The sequence below is a fragment of the Prosopis cineraria genome, unplaced genomic scaffold (genome assembly GCF_029017545.1).
Source record: "Prosopis cineraria cultivar Desert tree isolate PC_DT_omini unplaced genomic scaffold, ASM2901754v1 PC9, whole genome shotgun sequence".
Classification (NCBI taxonomy): Eukaryota; Viridiplantae; Streptophyta; class Magnoliopsida; order Fabales; family Fabaceae; genus Prosopis; species Prosopis cineraria.
The window spans coordinates 2,653,323-2,672,697 of NW_026555340.1; the positions used below are offsets into that span (position 1 = coordinate 2,653,323).

The 19,375-nt window shown below is 31.4% G+C and overlaps 1 pseudogene; it reads left to right on the plus strand.

Annotated features, from left to right (window-relative positions):
- The first annotated feature begins 1,069 nt into the window (after positions 1-1,069).
- Positions 1,070-6,233, plus strand: LOC129320791 (glutamate decarboxylase-like; annotated as a pseudogene).
- The last annotated feature ends 13,142 nt before the right edge of the window (positions 6,234-19,375 follow it).

Sequence of the window (19,375 nt, forward strand, 5' to 3'; positions counted from 1 at the left end):
TTAAACTTTTAAATATTAACAAAATATTATCAATTTATAAACTTAAAGGAATAAACTGAAATCTTATATAAAATTAAAAGATCAAATATACATTTTAACCTAAATACTTTTTGTTAAATGTGGATTTTTCATCACCTGTTCCCATCTCTCTTCACCATAACTAGGCCATAACTATTTAATAGTATCCATATTTTACCATTCTTTATAATTAATAATTAATTAATAATCATGATAAATTATTGTATAGGAATTCAATTGAAATTGACAATAAATATAGAAGATGTAAAATTACAAAAATATTAATTAACTTTACCTTATACTCTCTCTTTCCCAATTTATAAGATATTTTTAGGTAAAATCATACATATTAATAAAATTTATTAAATATACTTTATAGCTTTAATTTTTTAAAACAAAAATATAAACATTTAAAAATGTCCTTCATTTAATACTCTATTTGTAAAAGAGTATTGAAGAGAGACAATATATGAGAAGAGTAATATTAAAAAAATATCATTAATGAAACATTATTTTTATCAAAGTGTCTTATATTTTGAGATTCTCAATTCTTCAAAAAGTGTTATATAATTTGAAATAAAGAGAGCATTAAAGATAATTTTTTAAAAAAATTCACTTTATAGCACGAACTGATGAGAGTACCATTTTTTTTTTGGTCAAAACATTGCATACATTGATATCAATCTGTCAATTAATTAATTAATTAATTCCCCTTCAATATAATATAATTTTGTATGGCTCTTTACCATATATATTAACTCAGGAGTGTCCTTTTGTAAATTTTTGCCTGAGATGGCATGTACGCTCTTCACAACTCACCGTTTGGGCACGTGTTGCAAAATTGAACTGCGAGATTTCTCTGTCTTCTTCCATATCATCTCAATACCTTTTCCCCTTTACTTATTGTCCACTCTCCTCACAGACACAGTCCTTCTCTGATCAGATTCATCTTTAAAGAAACAAAGCTTAGAACTAGAAGCCCTCCAAAACGGTGATCACGTCAACATTCAAAGAACTAGAAAACCGAGAGCACTTGAATTCCACTTTTGCCTCCAGATATGTGCGCGACCCAGTTCCTAAGTATGTCTTTTTTTGATCCCTTTCCTCTTGTAGAAATGCATTAATTTGCTTGTTCATTCTGTCCGAACTCTCAAGAGCCGAACCATAAGTTGTTTTCTTGATGAGATAGTTTTATGTGTTGTATAAGGTTTAAGATGCTGGAGAAATCCATACCCAATGATGCAGCATATCAGATTATAAACAATGAGTTGATGCTGGACGGAGCACCTAGGCTCAACTTGGCTTCTTTTGTCACCACTTAGATGGAGCCTCGACAAGCTCATCATGGACCCTCTTAACAAGAACTACGTTAATATGGACGAGTACCATGTTACCACTGAGCTCTAGGTATATTTATAACCTCTTTCAATATCCACTCGATATTAGGAAGGGTTAACTAAATCATCACATTAAAATCATCAAATGATAATCAAATACTTTGTTTGAAAAGTTTGGGTCTGAGGCTTATTTTGCAAAATTGTTAAATTCATACTATATCAGAGTCACACACAGCGAAAAGCAAACAGTTGTATTCATAAAGAACAAAGAAACAAGGTCTAAACATGGGCCATGCACTGCGGCGGACAATACATGCGTCGTGACATGTGGCATGGAGCCACATGCCCAGACCTTCTCTGTGTCATACGCTGTGGCGTGATACGCTATACACCGTAGCACACATGTTTGATTTTGCTGTTGTCATTTGATAGCACAAATGACGAAATTTAGCATGTGCCGTTTTCACATACAAAGTCTAATTAGAGTGATTCAAGTGCCCATACGTAGCTTATCTCATAAGCTAACTAATGAGATATGTTTGGATATGATCTGATGGTTTGATCAAAATTTAGACTCCCGAGTGTAAAAAGTCAGTTTTTATGAAAATTTCATGCACCCAAATGTTCAAATTGATCCTATTATCTCATTAGACCATTCTAAGCCTTGAACCATGTCTAAAAGGACCTATTATACCTGATTGACCAAGTTGTATAACAAATACACACACATATATCACATTTTGGCCACTCAACAGCTAATTTCGATAAATACATAATTTTTCACAACTCGGCTCAAGACCTTCCTTTGGCCATTTTTCACCACATTTCTACTACAAATCACCACTTTACATATTCACATCATATTTACAACTAAATTTTAGCTCTTGTTAATCATTGCACCACATTTCCATATATATAGGCTAAGATTTACTAAATCACCACGAATCTCTACAATTTTACTAATTCACTACTCAAAACATGCAAGCAATCCTATGGCAACTTAAATATATACATTATTCATATCAAGCTAGTTTATTACACAAAATCAAGAGTTTCCATGGCAATGGCACCACTATGCCTGACCTGACTCTTTTTCCTTACCCAGCTCACTACTCTATCTTCTAAAAATGTAACCATAGGGGTGAGATTATAATCTCAGTAACAGAATAATTCACTCCTGTCAACTATCACATGCAACCATATGAAAGTATAACATAATATACCATTAAACATAGCATATATTACATGTCTCATTTAAAACCACTCAAATATAACATTTTATCACTTTTAAACCATAATCACTACATTTCACCATTTTTCATCACTTTTCACCACTTTTTCACATATAACACGATCACTACTGAGCGAACCTCTAAATCACCCCGACATGAAACTATAAGCTTGTCTTAGACCAATATACACTCATTGACCTTAAACTCATCTTCAGTAGTAGAATCACCTGGCTAAAGGTGTTCTATCTCAGTTTTGGACTATGCTTTCTCTTAATACACATAATGGGGTGTCATTGACTCCAACTCTGCATCACATTGATACTAAGGAGTCCCAATCTCTAACATCGTACCTCAAAAGGCACTAAGGAGATACAATTCTCTAACATCGCACACTGTCGGGTATTAAGGAGAATAATGCCATATAGTCTTATCACTACACTCCAAACGAGTGAACTCCTACCCCTATGATCATGCTTTTCAAACTAATTACAGGTTCCCATTCATGACCATACATGTTTCCACAATACATAGCATATATATATAAAGTATGATCATATGTTTTAACCCATCTATTTAATCAAAAGCTATTTTCATACAACATTCACACAATGCCATAAATCATGCTTAATTTAAAACATTTCATGCACTAAATAACATATTCACACACAGTTGCAATCAATAGTCAAATAGATAAAGTTATTTGTTACCTCAACCCTTCTGTCATTAGAAAGGTTACTCGTAGATTTCAATTACCACTACAGTGCATTACAAGCTTCTTTTCTCAACTCACTCATGAGATATGCTAATCTACACAAAATTGGCATTATCGGTAAATTGGTTCAAATCGACCAAAAGCACATAATTACTAATTATGGCTATAATTAGCCATTCATTCCTTTTCATTTATCCATTTTAACTAGTTACTACTCAATTATCACTTTATATCATTTCAAATGATCTCACTATGGTCTTACACCATTTCCACCCTAAATTTCTATAGAATTAGGGTCAAAATTAAGCTTATGGGTTCAAAGCTCTATCATTCAATTCTAAACTAGTCACAAAGCTCTAATTTAACTCCTGAGAACCTTTTTATTATTATTAAGTAAGAATTAAACACCTTAAATTTTTTCAATTCAATTTCTCTATAACTCATACTAAGAGAAATTATGGTAGAATGGAAGGTAAGGGTTATATAAAGCTTACTCGATAAGTTATTAATCAAAAGTGCCTTCTAATGCTCTAAAAATACTTGCCCTAGCAGCCAAGCATTTCTCCTCTTTTCCCTTTCACATTTTTTGATTTCCCCCTTCTAGAACTCATGAAATTTTAGACCTATTTAGTCACTTTTTGGTCTATGTGCCATCGCGGTGAGTGGCATAGTGAGGAGAATTCTCACCATGTGCACACATTTCAACTTGAAATTCTATCTTTCCACTCATATCTATCCATTCAACATCCAAATGACACAAATAAATAACTAATCATCCAAATCTCCAATCCCTCTACTAATTACCACTTTACCCTTGATTAGCAACTAATCACAAGATTAGAAAATCAGGATGTTACAATATTTGTGGCTTAAAACTCTAGATCTCTTAATCTATATTTTCCTAACAGACCAGAGACATTTTCAATTACTTGGTTTAGATTTATGGGTTCTAGTTCATGATAATCGCTAGATCTTAGGTTGAGTTTGATGGTTAGATCATGGAGTATGAGAGAATGAGTAGTGTAATTTGATCAGTTTTGTAGAATAACTGTGCGAATATGATAGCTCATCTGTTCCATGCTCTTATTAGAGAGGATGAGGCTGTAATGGGTATGGAAGCTATGGGTTCATCATAAGAAATCATGTTGGCAAGACTTGCTTTTAAAAGAAAATGGTAGATGAAGAGAAAATAAGAAGGAAAACTATATGATAAACCTAACATAGTTACTAGAATTAATGTTCAAGTAAGTCTCAAATCATTGCTTCTTTAGTGCCATATCTTCATCTCTGTCTCTCTCTCCCCTATTTTTAGCTGACACCATTGTCTTATGCTAGAATCAAAGTTCTTTCAAGTGATTGATTGATACTCACATCAATTCTTGAAACATATGTGTCACACAGGTCTATTAGGAAATATTTGCAAGGTACTTTGAGGTGGAGTTAAAAAAAGTGATGCTAAATGATAGAACTAAAAAAAAGTAGTGGAATTGGTGGATGAGAACACCATATGGGTTGTAGCAATATTAGGGTCAACTCTGACTGGTTAGTTTGGGGATGTGAAGCTGTTGATTGAGCTTCTTATGGAGGAGAATAAGGAGACAGGATTGGACACTCCCATTCTTATAGATGCTACATGTGGAGGGTTTATTGCCCCATTCTTGTTCCCTGATATTAAGTAGGATTTCCAATTGCCATTAATGAAGAGTATTAATATTAGTGGTCATAAGTATGTCTTGTGTTTCTTGGTGTTGGTTAGGTTGTTTGGAAGAGTAAGGATGGCTTCCTTGATGATCTTGTCTTTTATATCAACTATCTTGACTTTGATCTACCCACTTTCACCTTTAAATTCTCCAAAGGTATCGTTTTTTTTTTCATTTCATTTATTCCAAAATATGTGCTTTAGGAAATCAAGGCCTTTGATATTGTTTATATTCCAATGTAATTGATAGACTTCACTTGCTTGAATAAGAGATTGAGTTAGTAAATAGTAAGTTTATAACTTTTACATGGCAAGCTTCATGTATCAAAGGCATTCTTGTGAAGTTAGAGCCTTTTATGTCATTGATGAACCATTATTACATAAACTATTAAGTCAAAAAGTGATTGCATATGATATAATTAGATAGAAGAGTGCAAATTAATCCTATATATAGTCACTCTTTCTTTGAATCTATGGCTATATAACCTTAGAAGACACCCTTTCCCCAAATTTATTTACTTTTTGTTGACATTTGTGCTCATCTCAACATTTTGGCAGGCTCTAGTTAAATAATTGCCCAATATTACTAGTTCATTAGGCTTGGCTTTGAGGTAATAATCTCTTCCTACCTTACTAAACAATATTTGAAAATGAAATGATAATCTTAAAGATAACTTCATCCATGTGAACACACACATGTACTCAGGAGGTTTTCTGATATGTTTGATTACAGATTTTGGTCATGCTAATAAAAAAGGTTACAAGAACATCAAGAAGAACTGTATAGAGAGTGTGAGAGTACTGAAGGAAGGAATAAAGAGAACAGGTTGCTTCAACATTCTATTTAAGGACACAAGAGTACCAGTGATAGCCATATCTTAAAAGGACAATAGTTAGCACATGTTGTTCGAGATATTATACCATCTCTGTAGGTTTGGGTGGATTGTTCCAACCTACTTGACGCCATTAGATGCGTAGCACTTGTCTATGTTGTAGGTGATCATCTAGGAGGATTTCAGCTAAAGCCTAGTAGAGAGACTTATGTCTGCATTGAAAGTATTGTCAAGCTCTTAGACACACTTTTTGGTCCTATGTCTATTAAATTTGCTCATGTTAGTGCCATAGCTAATGAGACTGATCATCATAAGGTTAAGAAAAGTGAAATGGAGATTCAGGCAGAGGTTATGGCATTGTGGAAGAGTGTTGTGAAAGGTAAGAGAATTGGAGCTTGCTAGGCTTCCCTATTATATCTTGTTGCTTTTTATGCTGCTTTGTTACTTAAGAATAAGTATGTCTGTGAATGCGTATTGTATATGCCTTATGCTTTTGTGATAGAGCTTATTATTACAACGTTATCTTGTTTTTAGCATAATTTGTTATATATTGCAGTGATTGAGCCTCAATGCATTTAATTATATATAGGGTATTAATATTATTGGGGATGGTGGCTGGATTGTGCTTTTCATTGTATATGTATTTGTTTGAAATATTTATATATTTAACATACCCAACACACACACACACAAAGACACATATATATGTATTTCCTTTGAATTCAATATGCCTAACATGGTTTAATAGATAAATATTTATCTCAACCAGTAAATTTCACATTATCTAGCATTAAATGACAACTAGCATGTTTATAAATTATTATGGTATTGTAATTAATTTTTAAAATCACCAGTATGCTAAATAGTTCTGATTACAATCCCAAAGCAATAGTGAACAAATCCTTAACTAGCACAACACTTTCATGTAAATATAAAATATAAGTATATTTATATAATCAATAATAAAACAACTGGTATCCCAATATAAGAAGGGATAATAGCATATTACTACAATCCTCCACTATTACTGGAGTTTCTTTTACTTATTAACATCAAAGTTATAACAGTCTTTATACTCCTCTAGATCACAATCCCAATCCTCTTACCAGATCCATTTCATTCACAATTTTCCTAAGTTTAGAATCAATGACTTAATTGTATTTACCTCTATCCATCAACAACTAATTGCAATACTATTAAGTTACATAAAATAGTATCATCAAATTTGCAAAATACCTTCTAGAGTTGATCTAATACTTAAGTACCCTTAATCACCAACCATATTTCAATAGTAACAATTCTTGAGTCCCAAAATAGCTACCTACCAATGTTCAAACTTATGTTAATCCCTTCTTGAGTACATTCGACAATCAAGACATTATTTCACAAGTAACTGTACTATATATGCAATAATATATCTTATGATTTTCTACTTGCTCAAACTTTTCATTCACTGCCATAAAAAAAGATTTTAAAAAGTGGACAAAACTTTTCATTCATTGCCATAAAAAAGACTTCCAAAGTGGACAAAATTTTTGGGAAATACTTTGCCTCCAAATGTTTAGGAGAAAAAAAAATATTTAGCCTTCATAATCAATCTGTAAGGTTAAATTTTTCAATCCAACACTTCAAAAGTGCTTTTAGCATAAAGCCTTAAAGCATAAATGTAAAAGAAATTATTTTTTTTTCACCAAATCATTTGTCTCATCAACAAAGTTTCATGTAAACTCTAATTTGATGAACACTTCAAAAAATATGTGTATTGATATTTAAACATGATAAGTAACTATATATTAATTTAAACTTCAACAAAATGTGTTCCAATTGTTTAAAATGCTCTTGGCTTCGACATAAAGGAAAGTCCTTACTACCCATAATATTAACTTATACTTAAGGTGAGGCACTAATCATTAATATATATAAATCCTTCCTAATAATAATGCTCTGAATGACTTGTCGCACTCGAAAATGCAATGTGGATGGCGCGCAAGAGCGAAAGTTCTGGCCTTTGAAGTGAAAACAGGTTGAATGAGAGTTGCTACCAAAATTTTGAAGAAAATCTTGGGAAATCATTTGAAGAAAATGAAGATGGTCTACAAAATTAGAAAATAAATAGAGGAGTCGATTGAGTATGGAAAAGGTGTTAGGTACCTCACAATACCTGTTCGTGAGAACAGTTACTTAAAGTTGATCGTGCTAAATTAATATGATTTTAAAAGAATTTTAATTACCCTTTCTTATTCTCGTGTAAGATATTAAAAATAATTACAAAAAGTGAGGAAATAATTATTCATTTATAAAGTAGACTTGACCCAGAATCAGACTCTGAAACCTACATACCCTATGATAGGGATCAAAGTTCACGTAGGTCGGGATTATAAGTTTGTTAATGAAAATATTTTTTTGAAGAAAATTTAATTAGAAATAATTCACTATTTTGCAAATAAAATAATTTTTTAAAATTTAGATATGTATGTTTTAAATTGGAAAAAGTAATTTAATTTCAATTATTTTTCCAATTTTTGAATTTTTGAAATAAGGAAAAGAAAAATAAAAAAGAAATTTTCTATTATAAAATATTTAAAATCATTTCACTTTTTTTTTTAGACATTTTATAAACTTAATCATTGTACTTGTAAGGTCTCACTGGCTCACATGGTAACACAATTATTCTTATTATCTATAGAGATTTTAAAATCTTATAAGATAAGATAATCAGATAGCTTAATTTATTTATTAATATGTGTAAGTAATAATAACTGTTTTAAGCACATATATACATATTTTTTTAAAGCATCTTAATTTACATACCTACAAAGTTTTATTAACTTATACAGTAATATAATTATTTAAAATATTTGTGGAGATTCAAAATCCTCACATAATAAAAAAATTAAATAATATTTTTTTAAAATATATTTTAATTTATTTCTTATGCGCGTGTATATATATATAACTTATATTTATATAGAAATCTTAATTGTTATACCTATGAAATCTTATTAACTTATACAATAATATAATTATCTTAAATATCTACGTAGATTCAAAAATCTCATACGACAAAGTGATTAGATAATATTTATTTCAAAAAGTTTTAAAACTTAATTGATTTATTATATAATTCATACTTTTATAAAAACCGTAATTGTTACACTTGCAGAGCTTTATTGACTCACATAAAGATACATTATCCTAGAGGTTTACGGAGATTCAAAATTTTTATGTGACTAAAAGATCTAATCATGCTATAATTTAAATATATTAATTTACATAATTTGTTTTTAAATGTTTATTATATTATATATTCACGGTATTCATTTATTTGTTTGTTATATAAATTAATAATTGCGATAGCTGCAAGGATTTATTATCTCACATGATGAGATGATTAATCCAAATATCTACAGAAATTCTTCAAATCTAACATGATACTATTTAAATGTTTTTAATTGATTTAAATTATTTTTGAGAAAAGAGAACAAAATTGTTAATTTGAATAATGGGTCATTGGAACCAATATTTAAGTTTTATCCTCATATATGCAAAACTTTATTGATTTATACAATATGAGATTATTCTCAATGTCTGCGAAGACTCTTAAAACCTCATACGACAAATAAGTAATGAACTAACATATTCCCTCCTTTTTATATTCCGATTTCATGATTTTAGAGAATTAAAAAGCAAAGCAATATTATGTCCATAAATATAAATCTCTATCCCCTATACGATTTCCACCCACTAAAAGATAATAAAATGGGAGCCATCAATAGGAAACAATTGCTACCTTGAACACATCAAAAAGCCAAAAGTATGTTAAGGCATATACTCTTTTATCTGTTAACACGTTATTAGATATAGGTATTAAATTACCCAAACCAAGTGATATATGGTTCAAGCTTTAGTAAATTCCACTTGTTATGGTTAACTAATGATACATTACAGGGCCTAAAGCTTTAAGGATTTTCATATTTCGGCAATCAAAAATAGTGAGATCAAATAGAAACCAAGCATCTAAAACCCATCATAAGCATTTCAAACTAAAGACTTCCACCAAGTTTTCTTTTCCTTGTATTTTCAAATATCATTCCAATTGTTAAAGATACAAAATCAAATAGTCACACCATCAATTTTTTTTAGTAATAATGAACATCTAAGATCACTCAAACTTTGTATTGGTAACTTTAAACACCTAAATTCATAGCAGGATCGGATTTCACCAGCTTATATCCAAGAGTTCATAATAATGCCTAATTTCTTGTACTATTTTTCTTCGATCGGTATCTTGTACACACAAATACATAGATGCAGTATGTTAACAAAATATGAACCCAATATTCTTATTAAAGCCATCATCAACCAACAGTAAGAAATTTTGATAAACATTAAAGAAATGTTTTCAGCCTTTTAATCCATGTATCTATTCAAATTCATGATCGAAAAAGAACAAAGGGATTTCTACAGTTGAGCAACATACAAATCCATTTGTGCATCTCAACACCAACATGAACTTTATGAAGTTTGATATAGAGATTGTCTAAAAATCAAAATCTATGTTAAATCAAATCCAAGATTAGATTCAAACCTCTTAATAGAGATGGGTGTCTCCAATAAGTCTTCTCTCCTTCATTCTCTTTAAAATCAGACCTCAATCTATCTTTTATTGCTTTGGTTGTCCTTTGTGGCCCTCCCAAATTTCTGCCATTCTCTTGACACTGTTGCTTTCTCCAAACTCAAACTCCTTTCTAAAATTTGACTTTGAATCTCTCTAGCGTTCTCAAATCTCAGACTACCTCCATCCCTATCTCTTTCAAGCTCTCTCAGTTCTCTGTTCAAACTTGACCTTCCTTCACTCCCTCTCCATCCAAATCACTTCATCATTGTCATATAGAGTGCAAAGGGGGTGGATTTTTTGAAAAGCATGATTACTCACTGCTATTTGCTTCTCTAATCCAACAAGCTTTAGTCTTAGATATGCTTTTCTTGATCTTTTTCTGCATCATCGATTTCTTCCTGCTCCAACTATACACTCCCCTTGCTTTCTTTCTTTCTTGGCTGTCTCTGAATATTTCTTCACACAAAGGCAAAAGAAACTAAGGTAGAGTGGAACGCTAGTCTCTCTAGCGTTTCACTCTCCATTTATTACTATTTTTTATTTTAAAATTTTAGTTATTTTTTCTTTTTTTAAATGTTAACCTTAAAAATAGGAAAGAAAATATGATTTTTAATTGAGTAAGAAATTTTTTTAATCATGAAAAACAACAAGATATAAGGAAAGAAATTTAAAAAATAGTTAAGTCTTAAAAAATTAATTCCCATTATCTTTGAATTGTTGAGATAATTTGTGAGAAAGATTTTAAAAGATCTAAGTAAGATTGATTCTGAAGAGAGGTTAAAATTATCCACCTCCTTTATTTTATTTTTTTTGAAAAATAACCCTTTAAAAGAATTAAATTTTCATTTTTTAATATTTTTAATATAATTCTTAAAAAAAGAATGAATATATTTTTTTTTGAAAATTAACTCTTAAAAAAAGAATTAAATTTTATTTTTATATTTTTGGTAGTTTTAACTAATTAAAAGAAATAAAATCCTAGCCAACAGAAGATTTCCTAGAGTAAAATCAATCCTTGTTTAAATTTTTTTTTAATCTTTTCATTTTATCTATATTATTAAAACTTCATTTTTTGGTTAAATTTATTATTATTATTATTATTATTATTATTATTATTATTATTATAAAATGCATGGATAAAATATAGTATTCATGATTGACCTCTATTTCCTTGAACTATTCTCATTCATTCATCAACTTAGTTAACCCTTAAATTTCTTATTCTTAAAAGATCCTCTATTCTCATAACAATGATTCTCAGTGTGATTGCTACTAGCAGTATCAATTCACTCTGTCAATTTGTAACCTAATTCTAGCGTCAAGCCATACAATTTCCATGATTCAATAATGCACCTACTAGCAATCATTTCCTGAAATCTAGTCCCAACAAGTCTACATCATTACAAATTAACAATTTCTACAACTTTTAGCTTCAAACCTTTCATCTATTACTAATTTATAGATCACCGAATTCTTCTTTTCACTTTATGTTCATTTTTCTTAACACAATATGCATCTAATGTAATGTTGCTGATGAAACCCTAGTCGGTTAATTGAATCAAATTAAAACATTATGTTTAGCCTTGTCTATGTGCACGAGTTTATCATCAAAACAAGTGGTAGAAAAACAACTCAAGCTAAATACATATAACTCATTTGGATCTAACTTAAGCATATAATGAACTTTGAACAATGATTCAGCAAGAACACATGACCAAACCCTAGAACATCAAGTCAATCCATGAATTTCAAATTTGAACACAACATTAAAACCTCAATCCAGCATCTATAATCTCATCTAAACATGAATTAGAATTAAGAATAATAATCTAAACTAATTACATATTCAAAATTCTCAAGAAAACAAGAAGAGATCATGAAATTGAGAAAGCAAATGAAGAATACAAATATTAAAAACTCAAAATACTAAGTCAGATTCCTTAGAGCTTAAGGTTGTTTAGCCTCTTATGCTCCTCTTCTTCACTTGAATAAGAACTTGAGCTTGAGAAACCTCCATGAATCTGGAAATGTGAAGTTGGAATGAGGCAAAATCAATGTTAGATTGGAGAAAAGATGATGATGAAATGCAGAATTAAGGAGAAGAGGTGAAGAAATTGAATTTAGAAGGTATCAAGAATGATGAGAATGGCGTGAATTTGGACTTGAAGTAGAGCAGAATTGAAGTGGATTGAACCTTGTTGGACATATAATGAAGAAATGAAGAAGAATGGATGAATGTCTGGATCTAGAATGAAGAACAAGCAACGCGTGAATGAAGAAGAAGAGAGAATTGAGAGAAAATGAGAGAATATGAGCTGAAGAGATAGAATTATGTTGGATTATAAGCTTAAAATGAAAAGAAAAGATTTATGTATGTGTGGAAAATGTGAGTGAGGGTGATAAAAACAATGCTAGAGGGTGATAAAACCAAAGCTCAAGATCTGAATAGCTAATTTCTAGCTAGAAAATGAATTAAAAATAGGCAAAATAAATCTGGAAAATGAGGAATAAAATGGTGCCTGATGTAGCTGATCATAGAGCTTGGAAAATGTAACTCAAGTTTGTAACATATGACTCATTTAAAGCCTTGATCAGCTACCACATTACTCTCTTAAATCTGATTGCAGGGTCACACCTATAATGCTCGTTGCTTGCTTGATGACATGTCTTCAATGCTTCCCATGCTCTTGGCTTTTATTTATTTATTCTCTCTAATTAATTTCTAAAATTAACACATCATTCAGCCTTAATAATCTCTAAAAATAGGATGCCACCTCAGCCTTCTCAAGCTTGCTCTTGAATCCTCAAACATGTTGACTTAGTCTTTCTTATTGATTCTAAATTTGCCCTTACAAAAATATAAAAATAAAAGACACAAGACTAAATAAATTTTAAAAAGGAAATTAAAAAGGAAGAAAAGAGAATTAAAGCCTAAGATATTAATTTAGGTTTAGAAGTGTCAACAACTATCAAATAGCAATATTAAGGTTCATATAGCCAATATGGAAAAGACCACTCAAAAATAGGAATTAAAATCTTAATATGCATAATTTGATCCCAAAAGCTAAGTGTTTTAGTATGAAAAATATGTGATAAATCATCTGCCTAAGACATTACCAAAACACACTATGTGACACTATATCATGGTAATTAGGATTGGATAAATCTTTATATTAAATTACTATACTATAAAAAGGGTTTAAAGATTGAGATCCTAGGAAAAACATTTTTAAACAAATTTGAGCTCAAACATAGGTTAAAACATCAAATAAGAAGTTGTTGAAGTATTACAATAGAGGAAGTAAACACAAATAAACACAATAGGGTAAAATGGACATTCTACCTAAATTGTTCTCTTTGTTGCCGCTAATTGGTCATTCGCCATGGCAAATGACACAATTGATGTTTGTTGTGGCCAATGTACAAGTTGGAATGGACAAAACCATGCCTCAATTCACTGCTGCAAAACACACTTCTCATCGTGGTGAACATGACCTGTCACTTGCTATCATGATAGCATCTGGAGATAAACTTTTAGAGTATACTGTTTTCTTATTTAATCTCCATTTTGAGTGATTCAAGAGTTTACATGTAGCTAAATAAGCCACCTAAATAGTGGCATTAGTTACACGATAAAACACTAAACTGATTAAGAGTTGGACACCTGAATACAAAACAACCACATTTCCTTGTAAAAGACTTTCAAAGGTGTCCAACTTTTCCTAACAAGTGCTAAAAGCCTTTGGGCCTCTTAAATGGACTCAAATACACTAGAATACATCTGGTAAAGTAATCTTACAATCAAATTATCATACTAAACACATTTCTATCCACTAAACTCCATTTAATTATCATAACAAGGCACAAAATTATAATTCACAGAAATATGTCACATTGACCAATCATAACATCCTAGCCCAAACAAAAAATACATTTGCATTAGTATTTCAGCCTCTCAACATACATTCAAGTCATACACCTAATCTTAGGCTGAAATACTAAAAGGACGTACTACTATCATGCAAGTGCAACAGGAATGAATGTTTGCCCTAAGTTAGCAATAATATATATATATATATATATTTAAAAGTTACACATAAAGAAATAAAGTGTATTATAACTAGTAGCTCTCCTACTCCTTGTCTGCACCACCCTCCCCTTTGCTCTTAATGAAGCTTTCACCTATAAAAATTGTAACCACAAGAGTGAGAATGATATCTTAGTGACCAAATAATTTAATCTATCTATAAGGAAGTTAGGTAAGTTAGTAAGCAATTGAAGTGGCACAAAAATATAGTTTATCAATTAAAGAACATAACATGTACATTCCACATCCAACCAATACATGATCTCTCACAATGGCCTTATATCCTTCATGTAATGCCTTTACTGATATTACCATTCAACCTTCCATGCACTCTACTAATCAATTTAAAAACATCTTTGAAAGTTTAGGATCCTAAAATAAACCTTTGAAAATCTCTTTATAAAAACAATTTAAGTTATTCTAATAAGTACATAATGGAAGCATTCAATCAAGAATAGGTAAATCTCAAAAGAAACCCTTTTAAAACATCAAAATTCACATAAAAAGTGAGCCATGCATCACGGCTCGTGCCACATGCATCGTGACATGTGGCATAGAGACACTAGTATCATGCTCTGTGCTATGCGCCACGGCATGTTGTCACACATTGACACATGTGTCACGGTGCACACACCAAATTCTGCTGTTAAATAGTAGTTTTTGGTGCAAACTTCAAGCGTGCGCTGTTTTCACATTCAATGTTCGATTAAGGTGAATCAAGTGCCCATAGCTTATTTCAAAATTTAACCAATAACAATAGTTTCATATCAATCCAATATTTCAATCAAAATTTAGACATGCAAGTAAATTTTGACCATTTTAAGTCAAAATTCACCACTTGAGCATCTCCATTTGAAAGTATAAGTCATTAGCCATTTTTAGGGCCTTGACTACATCCCAATGGATAATGTACACCTGATTGAGTAATTATATAAGCAATATAACATACATACACACATTTGGCCTATAAACCACCCATTTCATACTTTTGGGCATAATTTCACTCTCTCATCTATTAATCACACAATGGCCATGTAACATCCCGAAATTTTTAAGACCTAAATTTAATTTAAAATAAAATATCTATAATTAAATTAAAATGAAGAATAATTTGATAGAGGTTGAGAGTTTAAATTTTACTAAGCAAAATTTTGGTTTTACTTTATTTTTAACTATGAAAAAAATTGCCAAAATTGACCCGAGCTTTTGTGTTATAACAAAAAGATTTAGGGCCTTCCTTATAATTTTCCCTAAATTATTTTAAGTTCAATTTTCTTTATAAGAAACATGTAGAAATGAAAATAGAATAAAGAACAAAAAAAGAAATAAACAAGAAATGAAGAGAAGAGGAGACGGTGGAAAGAGGGGAAAGAGAAGGAAGCTAGAGCTCGGATCTGGGAGGCTTTGTGGTCATTGCGAGCTTGGCTACACGATAGGGAATTGTTGGCAGAACTTATTAAGAAGTTAAGGAACAAGCCAAGTCTTATTTATATGAGGGGAATCATTTTGGTACCAAAGGGTTGAGGTAACAAGGGGATTTATATTTCTTATTGCTTTGTTTAGCTATTTTTGAGTGGATAATATTATCTAGCATGCATTACATGTTTTAAACAATTGAATACAAATAAAATGTGTTTTAGAAGGGTTTATGGGGTATTACTTTAATAATAATGCATCTACATTTACTATTTATTTAATAATGATGTTACATATAGAAATAAGATTCTTACCATGCATTGTGATCATAAAAAAATGAGGAGTTATACTTAGGGAAGTACAACTAGGTTTGGTACCTTCAATAGGCTAAGGAACCGGTTAAGGGATGAATTTGAGTGTTATACTAGCTTGAGTGTTGAGGTGGTTAATATTCAAGAAAAGTAGAAAAGGATAGGAGGCACGATCAAGGTAGAAGTTCACCAATGGGAAGATGTGGTCTTGTGATATTCTATGGCTCATTGTTAGTACTCAATGTTACCTTTTGCATTGTGGGCTCAGTACACTAAAGTGTTTAGTAGATTGAGTGTTTGACACCTTTCAGTGGGGGAGGGAATCCGGCATATGAAGTGTGAGGTTGAGTGCTTAGGCCAAGGTAGCCCTCACATGGAGAGTAAGTTAGGCTGGCTTTGGGAGGGAATTAGCTTTGACCACTCAGGATTTGCATCGAAGGGGCACAGGCAGTTCGGTGGATCAGATCATGCCTTGATTTATATTTTGTTCCTATGGAGGTACAGTGGGTGTAAGATTTACCTACAAGCTAAAGAGTACCAAGGGGCATTCTGTTGATCAGGAAAGGTCATATTGGCCTATCTTATATATTCAAGCATTTTAATTAGTTAATTATATGTTATTTTGAATTTATTATTTATTTACTTGATTATGGCTTTCCTTGTAACAAGGAATATTGATTTCTCTGTTACTAAAATTGTGGTTGTCTCACCCCTTTCTTTATAATATTTACAAGTCTAAGCAAAGGATCCAGCAGTGGATGGGAAAAAGAGCTGAGCTAGGGGTTTTCTTGTAGATTGTAAAGATCTACAACCCCTTTCTTTTGAGAAAGTATATTGTAATGTATTTAAGTTAGGGTGCTAGTAGGATGTGACTATACATATTTGTGCATATGTGTAGATTGTGTGCTTGTGTATGAATTTTTATCGCTTGTAGACTTGTATTTAGGAAACTTGGTTATGGTATGTGGTTTTGATAGATTCATTTGATAGACCAAGTTTTCACTACGAGCAAATATTTATTTTGATATATATATATATATATATGAATATGTATGATTCTACACGCAATTGTAAAGTGGTTGCATTGTGAATTGTATGCTAAGGGCAAATATACACCTTGGATAAAGAGTAGGTGCGTGGGTCCTACAGGGATCTTTGAACCAAATGAAAATATTTAACATGTGCATTTATATAAATACATGATGTTTGGATTGATTTTTGACCACTCTTGTATAATTTGTGCATTTTGGGGATTTAGGGTCCATTTTGGGAAATGGCACCCGGGTGTTCAAATTTTAATGTATGAGAGTTTTCTATCATTTAAATGTTCTATCAGGTACTCCTAGTCCCATTTGACGTATCCAAAGTGTTCCCACAAGTTTGTAGCCATTAGGATGAGATTTAGACAATTTGGAAAATGGTTTTTACCAAAAAAATTGCACTTTTGCATCTGGGTGTCTAAATTTCAATCCGACCGTTGGATTTTCTTGAAATTTGGTTCACAAGTAAAGCTTTTTATAATCTTTGTGTGAGATTTAGAATAACTTAAACTTGAACATCGTATAGAGAAATGGTGTACTCTGAAAATTAGTCTAGAGGTGCTGTCATGATGGTAAAGTGGCTCAATTTGTAACATGCACGAATTTCAATCCGTCCGTTGGATCTTTTCAAAATTTGGTATTCTAATAGTACTCTTTAAAATTGACATGTGGGCTCTAGAATCACTCTAATCAAAGGTCAGATGATAAAATTGTTTGCTCCAGAATTTGGTCCAGAAGTACTGTCATGATAGCAACTTTATCCAATCTCGTAGAGTGTCCAAATTCTAATCTAACCGTTAGATCATTTTTTTAATTTAGTACATTACTAGTAATAGTTAAAAATGATGTGTAAGCTTTAAAATCACTTCGATCGGAAGTTGAATGGTAGAACGACGTCTCTCGGAAGTTGGCCTGGGAAGGCTATCGTGACAGCAATTTAATGCTGTTAAGACAGCATCTTTTTATTCCACTTTCATCTAGCTTGCTTTCATGCGCTATAGGTAGAACTTATAAATTTTTTTAAAGGCTTCAAATGTTTATTTTGTGGTAGTGTATTTGTTTATTGCTTTAAATGATTTGTTTTCTAAGTTGGTTTTAAGATCAACTCCTTAACCACACTTAGTTTGTTTGAATTGTCTGATTTTTAGATAATACTCGGGGCAAGTGTTACATGCCAAATTCCCCACCCATATCAAATACCCCACATGTGCATATAGTAAGCTACTAGCCCATGTCATCACATCATTCTATATCCATATTCTTATACATACTGGGCTTGAACATCAAAATCATACAAATACACAAGCATTCACAAACTATACACATGAGTTGATTTCTATCACACACACACACACACACACACACACACATACACATATTCAACACTATCAACAAACATATTCATTACACCATCTTACAATGGGCTTTTCAAAAGAGTCTTTACTCAGCTCGTTTTCTTTCCTTTTGCACTACTTCTATTAGAACCTAAAAAATATAAACAACCACAGGTTAAATCAAAATTTTAGTAACTAATATAGTTCATTTAATGTCCATCAACATAAATAACCATGTCAAAGTAGTAAAATCAAAGTAATAGCACAACACACACATCAAAAGTATATAGAATTTCCTCTTTTCAAAGCATTCCCACAATCACAAATAATAGCATGATCATCTATCTACTAAATCTCCAAAGCTCCCCTAACACAAAATCATAGGCTCTCATGGACCATTCACACATTGACCCGAGCAAACTTTTGGTGGTAGAAACACTCAACCAAAGGTATCAGGGAGTTGCCAAATTGCCTAGATGTCTCATGGTAACAGTTCCAATATAATGTTGTACCGAATTACCTATGGTACCAGCCCGTAAAATACTGCATTGGATATCCCATGATACCGGCCCAACCATATAGATTTGTTTACTCACATCTCCACACACACATCCATACATACCCTGGGTGAACTCCCACCCTTTATGATCATGCTTTTCACATGCATTTCACTACTTTTCCATAATTTATGTCACTTACACACACACACACACACACACACACACACACACACACACA